An 18,902-nucleotide genomic window follows, 5' to 3' on the forward strand; every position below is an offset into this window, starting at 1 on the left:
ATTCACATGAGAAAGAAGTGAACAGATGAGCACTCCCCTAAAAAACATTTTTAAAATAAATCAGCTACAGCTCTCAGATACAACTCAGCTGCTCAAACAAACCGTGTTAAGGCTCACCATTTAACATTTAACAGGAAATTCACAGGAGCTTGGAGCTTATGTCTGAGTCTGCATTTCTAACTATCTCCGATTAACATTTAACAATTCCTTTTCCAAGTTAAAAAAAAAATCAGGCTTATTAACTACAAAAATACTGATATGAATCTCAACAAAGATAAATACTGAAGCAGAAAACATCTAGGCAACATTTATAAGTCAAGGTTTAGCCTACCAAAAAAAAAAAAAAAAAAAAGGGCTGGAGTGACTTGAAAGAACAAAGTCCAAATTCCCACCCAAGCAGGTCTATTGAAAAACACCAATGTTAGAAAACAAGTTTGGGGGTGGGGAAGGGAACACATCACGCCCCCCAGAAAAACCCAAAAGACAAACAACACCTCCCCAAAACCTACTTCTCTTAAAATTTTAGTCTAATTTAAAAACACTCCTGCCACAGCATTTTAAACAATTAAACTTCTCAATTTCAATCTTTTTCATTGTTACTAAATTACCAGGAACACAGTAACCTATCTCTAAACAAATAGTTTAAAAAAATCTTAAAAACTAAGAACACTGAGGCTAGAACTATAAAAGGCAGTGACCTTAATCCTAAGGCTGAGAAGCAAAACCAAATGTAAATTAAGACAAAAGAAAGAGGAAGCAGAAAAAATACAAACCGTACTTTGTTCTTGAGAATTTTAAAGTATTTTTAAATCTCAGAAATCCAAGCCAAGGCTGTAAAGGTCAATAAGTATAGCTGCCATTTCATTTTGTTCTTGAGTGGTATTTTTTTTTTTTAATCTATCGTAAATACTTCTTCAGTCTTCAAAAAATCACAGGCAAATGGCTCTCAAGCCAAGCATTTCTGAGTTCACTTGCAGCGGCGTCATTGTATAGGAAGAAAAGCCAAGAGCAAGAACGAAGCAGGAGCTGTAACCTAACAAGTCTCCGACGAGCAAATGACGATTTTCTGTCTGCTTCGGGCTCAGCTCTGCCAGTGATGAGGATTACAACTCGCTCTTTGTCATCAGCACTGTGGTGTTAACGACTAAGAAATCCTGCAGCTGAAGCACTACTGCATCCGCCGATCTGGGTCAGGATAATTTCTCCCGAGGTCGCTTACATAACCAGTAAGATTCTCCAAATAAAGAGAACAGCCATCCATTAGCTACAGAAAACCTTTCCCACTGTACTCTGCCTGCGTGGAAACACTGCAGTAGCTTCCAACAGCGCAGACACTCAAATGAGAACGAGTACTTGGCTTAGGGCGCACTGAGAGAAGGGAAGAGGCGGTGCTCTGTAAACTGTAACTAATCCCCCGTCACAGGTGCTGATGGAGTCACTTCCAGCACGAGTCACATTACTGGTGATTACTCATTTGGCTGCGGCCATAGAGACTGGCTCATAATTTTAACAACAGACAAAGACAGACTAGTGGCGAGACTGAGAGCTCAAGTTTTACTGTCTCCTTAATAAAGCAAATTCAAATACAAAGTTTTTGCTTTCCAGATTTACCAAGGTGAGAAAAGTGCAGAAAAAAAAAAAACAAAACTAAATATAAATATAAATCTCTCAGGTTGGCAAAAAAAAAAAGCATAACTCTAAATCCGAAAAATTGTTTTTGATGAGTTCTGAAGCAACACTTTTTAAAAATTATTTTGCCTTAAAGCTATAACAAAAAACCTCAACTGAAAACATTTTGATGTAACAATTTAAATGTTATCAAATGACAAACAATCTAGGAGAGAATTTAATTAAAAGAAAAACAAACCAGCAGATTTAAAAAATAATGAAAAAATATTTTCATTATTTATATAAACAATTTAATCTAGATAGTTCAAAGATAAAGACCTATAGTTTGAAAATCAAGATATATTTTCCGAATGTATTTAATATATTCTCTTAACATCCAATGAATGTGGTAATAACTAACCATGAGGCTACCAAGCACCTAAAATGATTAGTCTGAATTCAGATGTGTGCTGTATGTATAAAATACATACTTATTTGAAAAAAGCATTAATGTATTTCATGAATAATTTCATATTGATCACATTTTGAAATATTTAGGCTAAATAAAAACCTGTACTTTTCAATTTTCAAAGTAAATGATAAAAAAATTAAATTATACATGGGATTCACTTTTTCTTTCTACTGGACAGGGATACTGTAATACTTGTTTCTCACTTTGTGGCAAAGGTTTACATGATGATATGAGGCTAACTCTAGCTATTCAACAAATCAAGAACCAGAGGTAGAAACTAAGAATTTACATCTGTATGCTAACATCAGATGATAGATACTAATTTGTTAGTGTAATTAAATTTTAAGGCATTACAGCATTCAGTGAAATTCACCAGTTCTGAGTTAGCAAAAGAAAGTTGGCCATTCAGTCAGTTATGTTTCAGTGTTAAGATTTAACTGAGGGCTGGGGGTTGTCGATCAGTGGTAGAGTGCTTGCTTAGCACATGCAAGGCCCTGGGTTCCATCCTCAGCACTACATAAAAATAAATAAAAATAAATAAAGGTATTGTGTCCAACTTCAACAAAATAATAATAATAAAAAAGATTAACTGAAATGTTTTCAGTTTTATTGTAAGATTATATGGAGAAACAAAGGAAATGCATGCATACATATCTATGTCACTGAAACTCTGAAAATACAATTCCAGTGTAAAAATAGTTCACCTATTTTTACATATATGTAGTCCTTATTAATTTAAAAATGTGCCAACTTTTGTATAGTACATATAGAATCTATTTTTATATATTCCATATGTATTACTATCTTGTCACAGAAAATATCAGGTTAAGCATTGAAAACAAGGTATTTTCAGCTTAGTATATATATGGACCTGCACTTGAGTTGCTAAAATGTAAAATTTTGTTTTATTTTATAGAACATAAATGGTGCTAAAATGTAACCAGAGCAAAGTTTTGTTTTGGTACCAGGGATTGAACTCAGGGTGCTTAACCACTGAGCCACATCCCCAGTCTCTTTATATATTTTATTTAGAGACAGGGACTCATGGAGTTGCTTAGGGCCCTCCTTAAGTTGCTGTAGCTGGTTTTGAATTCACCATCTCCCTGCCTCTCAGACACTGGGGGATTAAAGGAGTGTACCACCATGCCCACTAGAACAAAGCATTGTTAATATTGCTGTCAAGTAAAGATTAGATCACTCAAACCATCCTAAAAACTCATTCAGAATCATTTAATACACAAAATGAAAACATATAAAAATGAGAACTCACTATGTCATATAAAAGTTGCCAAGATCTGGGTATGGTGGCACACACCTGTAATCCCAATGACTCAGGAGGCTGAAAAAGGAGGATTACAAATTTGAGGTCAGCCTCAGCAATTTAGCAAAGCCCTGAGCAATTTAAGGAGACTCTGCCTCAAAATAAAAAATTAAAAGGGCTTGGGTATGTAGCTCTGTGGTAAAGTGCCCCTGGATTCAATCCCCAGTAAACTGCCCCCCGCAACCAAAAAAAAAAAAAAAAAAAAAAAAAAAACCCAAACCAAACCAAACCAACCAACCAAAAACCAAACCAAACCAAACAAATAAATAAATAAACGAAAACTTGGCAGCCTTTTTTGGAGTCCAAAACAACAACAAAAAATCAAATTATAAACTATCAAATTTTAAGTACATATTATAATACATTTTTACAATTTATTGTAAATAAGAGAATAAAATAAAAAGGCTTCTCCACTGCTATAAAGAAGTACTACAGAGTAAATACTTGATGTACAAAGATGCAGAGGTACTAGCTGATACCAACAAATGCCTTTTTAATATTTAAACTGGACTTAATATTTTTACAAATACATTAATGTATGTTTGGTCTGGTACTCTGATAATAAATTTCTAACACAAAAATAGTGAAGCAATGATATGGAGAAACTGACATCAAGCATAAGTTGCCAGGTTTTACATTATATCCCCTTTTAACTCCGCGGTCAACCTTTCACACAGTAAAAGCACTACTTTGAAGAGAACAGCATTTTCATCCTTTAATCATTCTTATGGCTTATGCCTTCCTTGCTGGATTAAGGAAGGTAAGTGAACAGTTCTGTAATTTTTTCCTTTTCCTTTTATATTTTTGTTTGGGAGGTGGGGGTGGGATAAAAGGCTTTTTCTGGCTGCAAATCAGGCTAGGGGAAGAGGAAACTACTCCAGTTACTGCCCAGAAATACACATCTCTGACTTCCTTCCTCCTTAGCTGGTTTCTAGGTTACAAGCTGAATAAATCAACAGAGGTGAGAAAGTAAACAGAGGCTCAAAGGAAGGCAACACTGTCTGGCTATCTGAAGAAAAATCTGTTCCTTTCAATAATGTGAGAACCTTATATGTACAATTAACAGTTAAACAGGCAGTTTGAATCCCATTTATCCTTAACCAGAAAAAGAATAAATCTCTTATCTTTATGGAAGCCTAAACAACCAGTTGATTTCTCCAAGTGTACAGACTTAAGGAAAAACCCCTGCAAAAACAACAAACAACCTTTTTTTTAAGGATGGGAACTCTGGGGATTGAGCCAAGGGCTTCCATACACAAAAATCTCTGTTTAATGACCTAGCATGATAAACATTTTTTTAAAGACATATGAGTAGGGAAAAAAAAAAAAAGATCAACAACAGTAATTAGAATTTAAATCTGATACAGACTTGGATAAAGGCTGCCATTATTTTTCTGTAAATTTATGAAAATAGATAATCAAACACAAAATTCTGTATCATGGTAACCCCAAAAGGATTAAGTTTTTCACATTAATGAATCCATGTAGATCTTTCATGCAACACCAAGGCTGTATTGCAGTTTCGCACCTTTAGCAGACTATGAGTTCTATAAATATTTCTTTAAGATATGGACCTCATCTTCCTTTTTAAAAACCTCTCTGCCTCAAGCATGTAGAATACCCATTTAACCAATATGTATGGGGTATCTTTTATGTGCAGGGCCCTAAGGATGTAGTGGTGAAGAAAAGACAACCAAATTCCCACCCCTAGCATTGTTTATGGTGTGTATGTGTGTGGTGTGTGTGTTGGGGGGGTGGGTATTGATTGAATGAACCCAGGGACACTTGACCTGTGAGCTACATCCCTAGCCCTTTTGAGATAGTCTCCCTGAGTTGCTTAGGGTGACTTGAACTTGGAATTCTACTGCCTCAGCCTTTACAGTTGTGTGCCAGGATGCCTGACAAATTTATGGTGTTTTAGAAGGAAAAAGACATTAGTAGAGAAATTATGCAAATAAAGACAAAATTACAGACCTGCTAGGAACTAAATAACTGGAGAATTATTTAATGTTTCTTTCCTTACATTTTATATTATATCATAGACAACTGTGCTCTAGTCAAGAAAGGACTGCCAAAAGAATGTCATTTTTATTTATCATGACAAATATTTTAATGGCATATAGTTGCACTAAGAAAAACCTCTATTGATAATTCCAAACCAATGTTTAAGAAGTACAAAAACCACTCTCCACACTTTATATAATCAAAAGTATTATGGCTGAATTTTGTGTCTTTTACTTCTTCCTCCTAGACTTTTGAATACTAACAAGGCAGTATTTAAACTATGAGAACTTTGTCATCTCTATGACTTCTCTTTCAGAAATACCCTGATTAGTCGTCCTTCCTCATAATACTGAGGTTTTAGTTATTTTTCTTTCTTTACACCTTTTGTATGCTGTACCATTGAGAAAATCTATTTTTCTTTTCACAAAAGATTAACAGTCACAAACTGTATTTTACACCTAAATTTTCACTTTCTTTTATCCTGTATTTCACACTGTTACCAGGACATACTGAAATTTATATTGGGGTGGCCACATGAAGTCAAACTAGAACTAAATGCTTAAATTTCTTTGTCAAGTTTATTCATACTTCCTTTCAGAACCAATAGAAGCTGTAATACCACTTCAGAAGAAGATATTTCAAAACGCATTAATACAGTAATTATGTTTAATGCTGTTTTCTCTGTTCATATATATAATACTTGATATTTTTCCTTTATGCCTCTTTCAGTTATTTTCCCTTATTTCATTTCCTATACGGCTGATAAAAATCAAGTAAGATTTGGAATTAAACAAATCTATTTTAATGTTTATATGGAAAAACAAGCAAAAAAGTTCAAGCAAACACAACAGGAAAGAGGGAAAAAAAAGTGTAGAGAATTGGTTATAACAGATACAATATATTTCAATGCTCCTGTGACTTCAACAATGTTATACTACAACATGAACACACAGTCATCAATGAACAGTTTTAAAAGTCCCAAAATTGACCCAGATAAAAATGAGAGTTTAGTATAAGATACAGGTGGATTTTCAAGTCAAAGAGTAAATAAATGTGAAAATTAAATGAAAGAAAAACAGATTGTTAAAAAAATAGAACTTCAACTGGGCTTGATGCACACTTGTAATCCCAGTGGCTCGGGAGGTGGAGGCAGGAGGATCACCAGTTCAAACCCAGCCTCAGCAATTTAGCTAGGTGCTAAACAACTCAAGTGAGACACTGTCTCTAAAAAAAAAAAAAAAAAAAAAAAAAACTACAAAACAGGGCTAGGGATGTGGCTCAATGGTTGAGTGCCCCTAAGTTCAATCCCTGGTACCCCCCTCCCAGAAAAATAGAACTTCAGAGATTAATCTCATTTTTACAGATTAAAGAAATGAACACTTGGAGAGTGTGACTTTTCCTGTCAAAAAATCTTATTTATGGAAACCTAGGGATTATGAAGCAATTCATTGCGAGTTACTTTTATATTGTATAGTATGAAAGAACTGTCCCCCCCCCCCCGTTTGTTGGCATGGCAGAGAACAAAGTGTTTTGCCAACTGCTACTGTATAAAACTATATACTTTGAACTTTTAATGGAGGAAAATGAAAACTGTCTATAAGAAACTGCTAAGTCAAAAAGTACAAAGAAAAAAAAGTATGACATGACAAATTTACATACATTGTCACCTTCTAGAAAGGAAATAAATAGAGTTAGGTAAAGAAAGTAATTCAACATAAAGGAGTTGTTTTATGAAAGGAGTTGAATTATGCTTAGAAAAAGAACACCAGGAAGTATAAAACACAATAAGTATGATGAAAGAAAAGGAAACCTTAAATCAATGACTATGATCCCACAGTTTTATCTTGAATCTAGCCAGTTAACAGTCTTTTTTCCCTCACCAGAGTATCTGAAACTAGGGCTGAGGTTGTGGCTCAGTAGCAGAGTGCTTGCCTCCCACATGTGAGGCACTGGGTTCCATCCTCAGCACCACATAAAAATAAACAAACAAAATAAAGATACCTAAAAAAGACAGAGTATCTGTTACTGAGATTCAGAGTACACACAAACTTTAAGTTACTTAATTCTCTTTCCAAATTTTTACATTGCCGTTATTCTAAACAGCTACCTAATAAGTAAGTAAAAGAACATGAGTTTTATTATTAATTTTCTTATAATTCTTAACCCACTTTTATAAATGATTAAAAATTGATCCAAACAGCTAGAGTGCATTGGTGGACAGGAGGGATGAGGCAGGAAGATCACAAGTTTGAGGTCAGCCTTAGTGACTTGGTGAAATCCTGTCTCAAAATAAAAAAAAGGCTGGAGATGTAGTTCATTGAAAAGTGCTCCTGGGTTCAATCCCAGTATAGAATACTGGGGAAAAAAAAAAAAACAATGAAAATACATTACATAGTAGAATATTAAATTAAGAAGGGGGTATAGCTTAGTGGTAGCGTATGTGCCTACCACATGTGAGGTTCTAGTTTAAATTCCCAGCAACCCACACCCACACCCACAACAACAACAACAAATAACAAGAATGAGAAATACCAAATGGCTAGATATTAGCTCAAAGCCATTATTCATAATCTTTGATAAAAGATCATGGCATGGGGCTGGGGATGTGGCTCAAGCGGTAGCGCGCTCGCCTGGCATGCGGGCAGCCCGGGTTCGATCCTCAGCACCACATACAAACAAAGATGTTGTGTCCGCCGAAAACTAAAAAATAGATATAAAAAAAAAAAAAATTCTCTCTCTCTCTCTCCTCTCTCACTGTCTCTTCAAAAACAAATAAGCTCCTGAGAACCTTAAAAAAAAAATCATGGCATTATCAAGATATTGAAGACAGGTACCTATTAATATTTATAAAGGAGGAAAAGGACAATTTAAAAACTACACTAGGACACTTGGAACTCCACCAAAATTCTAAAGTAGATAATTTGCATAATGAAAAAAACTTTTAATACAGTGATAATTAAGAGCAAAACATACTCCTCAAGGAGTAATCTGCTTTAAAAAAAAAAAAAAGCTATGTAGTTAGTGTGGTCTTAAAGTAAGAGAGATACTTGGAACCTGATTTTAACAAAATTTTTATCAAGATGATCTGCAATAGTTAAGTCAGTGAAATATGAGCTTGATGACAGTTTTAGACGTACTTGCTGCTGGTTGAAGAGTAATGATTAATAGTATTGTTATTAATTGTTCACCTGCTGTCCCTTCATCATTGATCTTAAACACTTGAAAGCAATTTTTATTTTAAAGTTAAGAAATGATAGAATAATTAAAATATAATCAAGACCTAGATTTTAAAATGATCAAGAAAAACTGGAAAAGGATTAACCCCAAAACTTAATAATGTCCTACATTTAGGTTAAAAAAAAAAAAATCAATTACATAAGTAGAATGTAAAAGGAAGCCTATCTTCCCAGAAATTCATGTGGGAAGAATAAAAATCCTGGAGGGCTTGAATACACTAGGCCAACACATGTTATATATTTTTAAAATGGGGGAGCAAATCAAATTTCAAACTTATTTATAAACACACAAAGTACCCAGAAGAAGGGAGGTAATAATTCGTTTAGATTTTAAAGTGGAAAGCTAGGAATGTAGTTTAGTGGTAGATCACTTGCCCAACATGTGTGAGGCCCTGGGTTAGATCTTCAGCACCACAAAAAGGTATTTTGTATTGGTTATATACTCTCTAAACATCTTGTTCACTGTAGACATAATAATATAAAATGAACAATTACAAACTGAAATGTATCAAAGAGGTCTACAAATTATGAAATATTAATGCCATTTGAAGAAATGCAGAATGTTTATTCCTAAAGAAGAGGTGAGAGCAACACCTCTTAAGGGGTTAAGTAATAATGGAAAAGAAATATACAAATAAAATTTCTGGAAAGTCCAATTCCAGCTCAGGAAAAAGAATTAACACAATTCCAATAATTGAATTTTACTAAACCAGTGACTACTCACAAAGTAGTAAGCCTCCTGTAACTAGAAGCAATCAAGAAGAATCTGGGCTGGGTATGGTTACGCATACCTGTAATCTCAGCTGTTCAGGAGGCTGAGGAAGAAGGATCACAAGTTCCATATTAGCATAGGAAACTTAGTGAAACCTGTCTCAATACCCCAACCCCATACAAAAAAAATTTGGATGAAAACTTCAAGTCTGTCACAGAAGAATCCCATTTCTAGCTTGGGCAAGGAATGGCTTATAAAATATTAGATTTTTTTCCAATTCTTAGATTCTAATATTGTCTTCTTCAAACTAGTTAATGTTTAAGTTAACAGTCTTTTTTCCCCTCACAAGAGTATCTGAAAAACCAAGCTTTTCATAAACAAAGGCTATGACTTTTGCATATACAAATGAGCAAAAAAGAAGCATAACTAAATGTTCATGTATTATTCATAAAAGGTGACAGAATTAAAAGTAAAAAGTAAAACCTTCAATTTCAAAACAAATTAAGTCACCAAGTAGGTTGTTTCACAACATGGAAGGCTTGGTGGCATGGGATCTCTGTAATCCAAACAGATCCTTTAATCTCTTAATGATGAAAAAGCAAACATAGTTTTGTGGGTATAGAAAATATTAATCTATTAAATCAACCCAACCATAAATGAAAAATGCTAATAATCTAAAATTGAAGTTAAGCTAAAAAATTGAAGTTAAACTAAAATAAACTGTCTTGAGTCAGAGAGTAGGACATGTCATTATATTTGCATATGGCTGATTCCCTGGCCCTTCTCAGTATAAAACTAATATTAAAATAAATTTCCAAATTTTCCTAATCATTTTATTGTTTATAGTTTTAGAAACCTAGATAAGACATCCATTTATTACTGGTGTTGTTAATTTCCATTTGACAAATATCTGTTTCTTGTGCAGTATGTCAATAAGGTTCTACATTTATTTCCTCATTGCTTTCTTGTTTTCAACAACTGATGGTATCAGTAATAATCTGGAAATTTTCAGTAAAGGGATTCATAATTTCCATTATATAGTGACGTAGTAGCAATTTTGGTTGATTTAAAAAATATATATATTTAGGTGATATCGATACCTTGCTCAATATTTTAAAATTTTAATTAGGTATACGACAGTAGAATGCATTTTAATTCATTGTATACAACTTTATATTTCTATGATTGTACACAATGCAGTACCGTATGTGCAGTCACACATGTTCCTAGGGTAATGATGTCCATCTCATTCCACCATCTTTCCTACCCCCATTTCCCCTCCCTGCCTCTCCCTCCCCTTCACCCCCATTTCCCCTCCCTGCCTCTCCCTCCCCTTCGCCCCCATCAAAGTTCTTCCATTTTTCCCATATCCGCCAGATTATGGATCAACATCCACTTATCATCAGAGAGAACATTCAGCCTTTGGCTTTTTGGCTCAGTAGTTTTTAGATTCAAAATATGATAATATGGTCTGGGGATGTGGCTCGAGCGGTAGTGCGCTCGTCTGGCATGTGTGCGGCCCGGGTTCGATCCTCAGCACCACATACCAACAAAGATGTTGTGTCTGCCAATAACTAAAAAAATAAATAAATATTTAAAAAAATATGATAATAACAAGCTATCAAATTATAACCATATTTCTTTAAGTACTGATTTATGCCAATATTTTAATAGTCACAAAATATGAAAATATTAATATACAAAGTAAAGGCTATAATGGTAGGCAAGTACTCTACTACTGAGCTACATTCCCCAGCCAAGACTATAATGGAAAACAGAACTTCATATAATTAAAAGACTTTGGCACAAAATGTTTTCTTTATGTTTCAAACAAATTATGATTCATTTAAAATTACCTTACCTTTCCTTCCCTTCTAACACGTTGTAAGGAAATAAATAGTTATAGTTTTACATAAATGCACAAAAAAATATACAAATTGAATCTCAAGTCGATAAACACTAACAAAATTTTGGTGCACTTTCTTCAAACACAAACCCTAAAGCACTAGATCCTCTAATCTCAGGTTAGTTTGTTTCACTACAGACATTTCCCTATACAGGGATAAAACAATTAGACTCCTAGGGCTAACTGAGAAAGGAAAACACAACGGCCAATGAATGATATACAGAAGCCGTAAGTTTATCTCTGTATATAGAGAAAAATTTCAACATAAGATTCTTCATGGATAATAAAGACTTCTTCCAGGGTTCTAGTTTTCTTCAACATTCAGATATTCTGAAAGAAGTCTGGGCAAGTAAACTGTAGATTTAACAGTGTTTTATAGCTTTAATAATGGTTGCTTTTACCACAAGGATCTGAAAGCTTCCTCGTACCAACCACTTTTATCATCTGCTTTGAGCTTTTTAATACAACCAGTTTTCCTCATTTGAGAAATTCATAGGATCATCTTTCCTGATTCCTGTCATATTTACGTCAAACTATATTTAACTGTGCTGTTTTTACTTGGCTATGTAGGAAATGAGCATGCTTCAAAAGTTACAAAATTTAGTGTGAAAAAACAACAACAACAAAATCAAACCATTTAATGGTTTGGAAATAAGCATTTTTCTACTATGACCAGAAATAAAGCAAAATGATATACAGAGAAGCAATTATTCATGAACTAGGTTTGTTAATAGGGTCAACTTAAATAATGTCTCTAGACTTTGCTTTACCACTTCTTTACCAGGAAGGAGCAAGTTTTTTTTTGTTTGTTTGTTTGTTTTTGTTTTTTTTTACCTTCTCTTAACAGTAGGGAACTTGACTGAGCTTTGTTATGCTTCATTATGTTTACTATTAATTGGTGAAGAATCCTGAGAGGTATACTTTGCTTCTAGAGCTTGATGCTTAAAGTAATGCTTAAAGTATACCATGGTGTTAGCTAAGGCCTAGAACAGCAGTTTTCAAAGAGAATAGCTCCCTGTCAAGTAAAAACACATCAGCTTTGCTAAAGAATTAGTTAAAAATGTAAATTCCTGGGTCCACAACAGACTTAGGAAATCAGAAATTCTAGAAGTGGGCTCCAGAAATCTGAGTTACCAAATTCTTGAGTAATTCTGATGCTATCGAATTTGATAATCAGAGACTGATATCAAGTATTTTTAAAATATAACCCCCCTTGAGAGTATGAAAAAAAAATCTATGGCTCCCCCAGAAATACAAAGCTCCTAATATTTTATACCAAAATTCAAGGGTTTTCAAGACCACATGAAGAATCTTCTAATAATACATATTTCTAGGCTTTACCCTAATTATAGTGAGGGTGGGGCCCAGGAATCTTCAGTTTTAAACATTCTTGAGTTATTTCTGAGGTTTAGTCAGCTTTGAGAACTACTGATTAAGAGGACCCTGGATCCTGGTTAAGAACACCAAGCCACTAGTCCAGGAACTTAAGACATTCTCTAGACAGATCAATGTCTTTTGTCATTCTGTTCACTCAACAAGAGAGTAGATCTTAAGTTTTCTTAACCACACACATGTACATAAACAATTATAAGTAAATAAGGTGAGGTGGTAGATGTGTTAAAGAACTTGATTGTGGTGATCATTTCACAATAAACAAGGGCATGTTATACACCTTAAATTTATTCAGTTAGGTCTATTATATCTCAAGGCTGGAAAAAAATTTAAAACTGTAAAGTGTTTGCTGAGGTTGACAATATGTGGTGGAAAAGCCTACACATCAGGGCTTTACATCCTTAGACCACAATCTTTTTTTTATTTGTAGTTGGACACAATACCTTTATTTATTTATTTTTATGTGGGGTGCAGGGCCTCACACATGCTGGGTGAGCACTGTACCGCTGAGCTACAACCCCAGCCCACAGACCACAATCTTGAACCAATTCATTCTGGGTTCATAGGTTCATAGTTCAGGTGACCAGGGAAATTTTTTTGTTGCTTCGCAGGCAATTTTAAATCACACTTGAAATCTTTTGTTGAATGATTAACTATACTTCTGACTCTTCAGGTCTTTTCTTGAGGAACTTCCTCTTTGTTCCTCTTAGTATGCATAGAAAGTAGAGGTCAACAATGATTAAATCCCACCCTATCCCCCTTTTTTAAGGGTATAATGTTTATATTTGGTATTATATTCTCTCTTGCCCTGTAATTTGGGGAAGCAGAATTGCTGCTATCTTAGCCTACTGCTTTAGCTTTTACTATTTTTTCAGGAAGCAGGGAAATCTTTAAATAGGTATTTCTCTGCACAATTTCAAAGAATTTATCATCTGCTGTCCTTACATTTTTCACATTTAAAAGCTTGGTATATGAAAGGAGGGAGATTTTAAAGGGCCTCAACATGGGTCAAATAGCCCTATACTGAAAACAGGTAGCTTTCCAGTGTAAGCTATTTATTGATGAGCTCTTTAAAAGATTCTTGTGTTTGGTAAGAAAAAAAGGCTGAGGATGAAACCCTGTGCCTCATACAGGTTAGGCAAGTTAAGCACTCTACCACCAAGCTACAACCCCAGCCTCACATTTTTGTTTTAATATGAAACTCCTTAATATCAGATTTTGTGCAGCAGCTTTTCATATGCTTATCTGTAACCTGTATAGTTTTGGTGAGGTGTCTATAAGGTCTTCTTCTATCCATTTTTAAAACCAGGTTATTCACATATTCTTATTGTGGAGTTCTAAGAATTCTTTGTATATTTTGGATAACAGTCTTTTATCAGATGTGTCTTCTGCAAAGATTTTCTCCAAGCCTATGACTTGCTTTCCCATCTCATTTCTTGCTACACATTTTAAATGAATTTAATCACTCTAGAATCCTGGTATTTTAATATGAGCTGTGGATCTTTTTATTGTATGGGCAACTTTTCCAGTTGGTACACATGGAAGTTAACTTGCATTAGGGTATTATCCCCTACAACACTAGTTAACAGTAGCTCAACTATAAAAAAATTCAGAATTAGTCATATTTAAATAATTGTATGTATCCTCAGTTGATTCTTTTTGTAGTTATGAGAAAAAGCTTTTATTTTCAAGAATTTCATAAGAAAGCTAAAATTTTTCTCTCACGTAAGAGTAGTAAAATACTCTTTAAATTATACATTTGATAGGCACATAATAAATTGTGATTTGAAATGAAAGAAACAAAAACCATGAATGTAAATTCATGGCTGGAAATGTTAACTGAAACAGCAAAAATTATTGTTTGATGGTAAAAACCTCTGTTTTTTTTTTTTCCTTTTCCCCTTAACAATGGTAGCAATAATAGCTTTTCATGAAAGGCGATCAATGCTACTTGACATATGAGCGTTCATACATCTATGTATTTATGTCAAATCCTGTTGTAATAAAGCTTGAAAAGATTATACAAATTACTTAATCCTAAATCAAATAGCACTGAATTCCATATTACTTAAAAGTTGGTGGGCTACTGGTCTGATCTTTAAAAAACATTTTAAGAATAATTTTCAATACATTAGTATTTACTGTAACAAGATATTACATGACTATAAAAATCATAGGTGCTACTGAAGCCAGATTTAAAATTAGGCAGTCAGTGTAGTTAGGTAAATCGGGTCTAATATCCAGTGAAATCTAAAATGGAGGCCATGTTGAGAATGAATTTCCAGAAAAGTTGAGCAACTCTTGAAATGTTAAGGAAGTCCCAAGAAAAGCCCTAGGCCCAAAGTCCATCCCAAAGAAATGTTAATGAACAGCCCCAGCAGATTTAAAGATAGCCCATCCCAAAGAAGTGTTAATGAAGTCCTTCCTGCCCAGATTTCTTCTTTGGCCCACCTGTGTCCCAACCCTTAGGGCCTTCCTACCTACATTCCATCACCAAAAACTAAAATGGAGAGACAACCGCACTTCACGGATTCCACCTCTTGGGTCCCCTTCTTCCTCAGGGAGAAGTCTTTTCTGCTGTCCTTTAATAAACTTCTAATTTCTACTCTGACCTTGCCTCGGCTTGCTTCTCTGGTGTTATTCTTCAACATTAGGGAAGCAAGGACTCGTCACTGGTCAACAGCGGTAACACTACAATATTTAACAATGACATTTTAGAAAGGTTGGTATTAAAAACCTGATTACAGAGCAAAAATTCTATGATTATCCTTATGCTACTTAAAAATTAAAAAATATGTGTTCTACATATAATAAACAGGCAAGTATGAAAATCACAGAAGTAAAGAAAAACCTAAAAATAAAGATTAATGAGGGCTGGGGATGTGGCTCAAGTGGTAGCATGCTCGCCTGGCATACGTGTGGCCAGGGGTTCAATCCTCAGCACCACATACAAACAAAGATGTTGTGTCCGCCGAAAAAACTAAAAAATAAATATTAAGGTTCTCTCTCTCTCTTTATTATGGAGACTCAGTGTTACAACACTTGTCTAGTACTGATAAGGCTCCAGGTTTAATCTCCAGCACAATCAATTAATTCAAATATTACAATGTCTGTTTCAAATAAAGAGATGATAAGTTCTCTGAAAATATGTAGATGAACATTTTAGAAAGAAGAAAAAGTTAGTTTAGGCTAACATCAGGAAAATATCTTTAAAGAAGAATCTAAGATGCATGTATTAGACTTCTAGGGCCTCTGAAAATTTCTGAAACTTCTGACAACATTTAAAACTAGACTGTAAAAAAACTTCTGAGGTTGTAATATGTAGAGACACACCCCACAAAAACAAAACAAAACAAAAACCTTTTTTTATCTGTAATGTCAATGATTACCCTCAGCTGCTTTTTATGGAAAGACATCAACATACACAGTGTAACAAAATGGCTAAAATTTTGCTGTTATCATAAAACAGTTCAAATTCAAGGCTGAAATTCATTTCACAATATGAAAACAAAAGTGAATAATGACTATAAAAATTTAAGTTAGTAACTTTCATGGAAAGGGAAATGACAAGATAAAAAGTATAAATTCTTCTGTTTGATAACTAATTTTGAGAAGGGGCATTAAATGTATCATTTGTTTCAAAACATTTCTAAATGCTAGCTGATGTTTTAAAAGTATGACTGGAATTAAAACTTTTGCAATACAATAGTCCCTCCTTACCTAAGGAAGATAGGTTCCAAGACCCCTACCTGATATCAAAAAGTGCATACAGTACCAAACCCATATATAGTTTTGTTCCTATACATACATGTACAAATTTAACATATTTCCATCTCATTTTTCTTTCCATTGTAACGAAGCACTTACAATGCACTCAACTGTGGCCATAACTTGTGCAGTTTGAGGGGCTACAGCAAAACTACTATAGATTTCTTTTTCCTTCTTTATAATTTCATAGATAAAAGATTTATTCTTATTATAGCTATCATCAACCTGAGCATACATATTTTTTCCTTCAATGAGAACTTCCACATTGTTTCACCTGAAGAAAGCACTTTGCAGTTTATCTTTGGTGTATTTTAATTGCCAACATTACTACTCTTATGCTTTGGGGCCATTATTAAGTAAAAGAAGGATTACTTGAACAAGAAGCAGTTCAGTAATAAGAAACCTAACTGATAAACAAGATGGCTACTGAGTAACTAACAGACTGGCAGTGTATAAAGAGTGGATACACTGAACAAAAGGATGATTCATGCCTAGGGAGGGACACTCAAAGGCACAGACTTCATCATGTTGCTTAGAATGACATGTTATTATTTCTGCAATTTTCCATTTAATAATTTTGGACTGTGGCTAACTGTGGAAAATCAAAACCATGGATAAAAGGGACTGGATACTTTTGAGACCTTATCTGCTAACAATGCCTCATTTATAACTAACTTTTTAACAATTCTTTGGTGGGTGGGTAGGGGAAATGAGTGGAATGCAGGGAAAACTATGTAGAAATTTATTTCCATCTCTATTTTAATATTATCCCTATATACTTGTTTTAAAGAAATTTACTAAATGGCCACTAGGATCTATTTAAGACTGTTGGAGTAATTTAAGACAGGATAAACATCATCACACATACTAACATTTACAAACAGCCAAAGGCCAAAGTCTGAAGGCCAAAGCCACTTCATCTACAGTCCCTCTTTATTAACATAATAATATAAAACCATCTAAATAAAATTCTGTCTCTACCTTAAAGAAACTGCTTTCCCTTAACCTAGCCAAATAATTATCTCCAGAATAATCACACATTCCTATCCCTTACCAGGAATAATAATTTCCATTATTATCTTAAAAATAACATTGAAGAATAAGTCACTTTTCTGACTTTTTCTTGACTACTTTTTAAAGCCACCAACCTTAACTAAAACAAAATCTGGCTACTCTATTCTTTCCACACATCTAGCAAATTCACTTACGAAAATCTCAGATAAGTAGTATGTATAACTAAACATCTCCTGTTCCCATTGACTTTTTAAAAAAAATATTTATTTATTTATTTATTTTTAGTTCTCGGCAGACACAACATCTTCGTTGGTATGTGGTGCTGAGGATCGAACCTGGGCCACACGCATGCCAGGCGAGCGTGCTACCGCTTGAGCCACATCCCCAGCCCTCCCATTGACTTTTTATTCCAGGTCAGATTGATCACTATTTTCCTACCTATATTCTGACGGACGACTTCTGCTATTTCTTTTGGTTACAACTTACATTCACAACTACCACTCTCAGTTGCATCGAGTAAGATGACAATACCTGTTTTTCCTTCTTTGTGGAAAACACTTTATATAATCAGTGCACTCATCATTAACACAGGGCTTCAAAATAAAATCTTTGGCCAGGTATGGTGGTGCATGCCTGTAATCCCAGCAGCTCAGGAGGCTGAGACAGGAGGATCACAAGTTCAAAGCCAGCCTCAGCAAAAGCAAGGTGCTAAGCCACTCAGTGAGACCCTGTCTCTAAATAAAATACAAAATATTTTATTTTGGGATGTAGCTCAGTGGATGAAGTGCCCCTGAGTTCAACCTCTGTACTCACTCCCCAAATTATAAATAAATAAAATAAAATAAATCAAATCTTAAGGTCATTCTAATTTTATAATCCAATAATCTATTTTTCTACCTCTGCATTTTCTTGAAACTTATTTCTCAAAGTAATAGTTCACTTACTGCTAAATTCTAATCTCTTTTAGTCCCAAACCCTCCCTAATAATTCAAAAGTATTCCATACAACTGATATCCCACAGTTATTTGGGGGAGAGGGATGTGGCAGGGGAATGTTGGGGATTGAGCCAGGGCCCTGTACACCCTAGACAAGTGATATACCACTTCTACTACCAAGTTACATTTCCAGCACTGACATGCCATTTTTTTTGAAACTTATTCTTCCCTTGACTTTGAAAATATCACATTCCAATGCCTTTCCTTTTTATTTCTCTGATACCATTTCAATCTTCACAGGTGTTTCCCTTTCTTCTCAACCCTTATTTATGGATATGGCGCAAGATTAATTCTAACATTCTAAAATCTAACTGATCATTTCATCCTTTAAAATATTATCTTGGGTTGGGGTTGTAGCTCAGTGGTAGAGCACTTGCCTTGCATGTGTGAGTCCCTGGGTTCAGTCCCCAGTACCACATAAGAATTAAAAAATAAAAATAAAGATATTGTATCCATCTACAACTAAAAAATATT

The 18,902-nt window shown here is 34.3% G+C and overlaps 1 protein-coding gene across 5 annotated transcripts in view; it reads right to left on the reverse strand.

Annotated features, from left to right (window-relative positions):
- Jmjd1c (jumonji domain containing 1C) overlaps positions 1-18,902 on the reverse strand; it is a 287,493-nt gene that overhangs the window by 83,269 nt on the left and 185,322 nt on the right. Inside the window, exon 1 of one of the 5 annotated variants that reach the window (XM_076834247.1) lies at positions 779-1,283. The exons of the other annotated variants lie outside the window; for them this stretch is intronic. The gene's annotated coding sequence lies outside the window, so the exon portion shown is untranslated. Of the gene's footprint in view, positions 1-778; positions 1,284-18,902 lie in introns of those variants that run through there. 5 annotated transcript variants of the gene reach the window in all.

This window comes from Callospermophilus lateralis, chromosome 15 (assembly GCF_048772815.1).
Source record: "Callospermophilus lateralis isolate mCalLat2 chromosome 15, mCalLat2.hap1, whole genome shotgun sequence".
NCBI lineage: Eukaryota > Metazoa > Chordata > Mammalia > Rodentia > Sciuridae > Callospermophilus > Callospermophilus lateralis.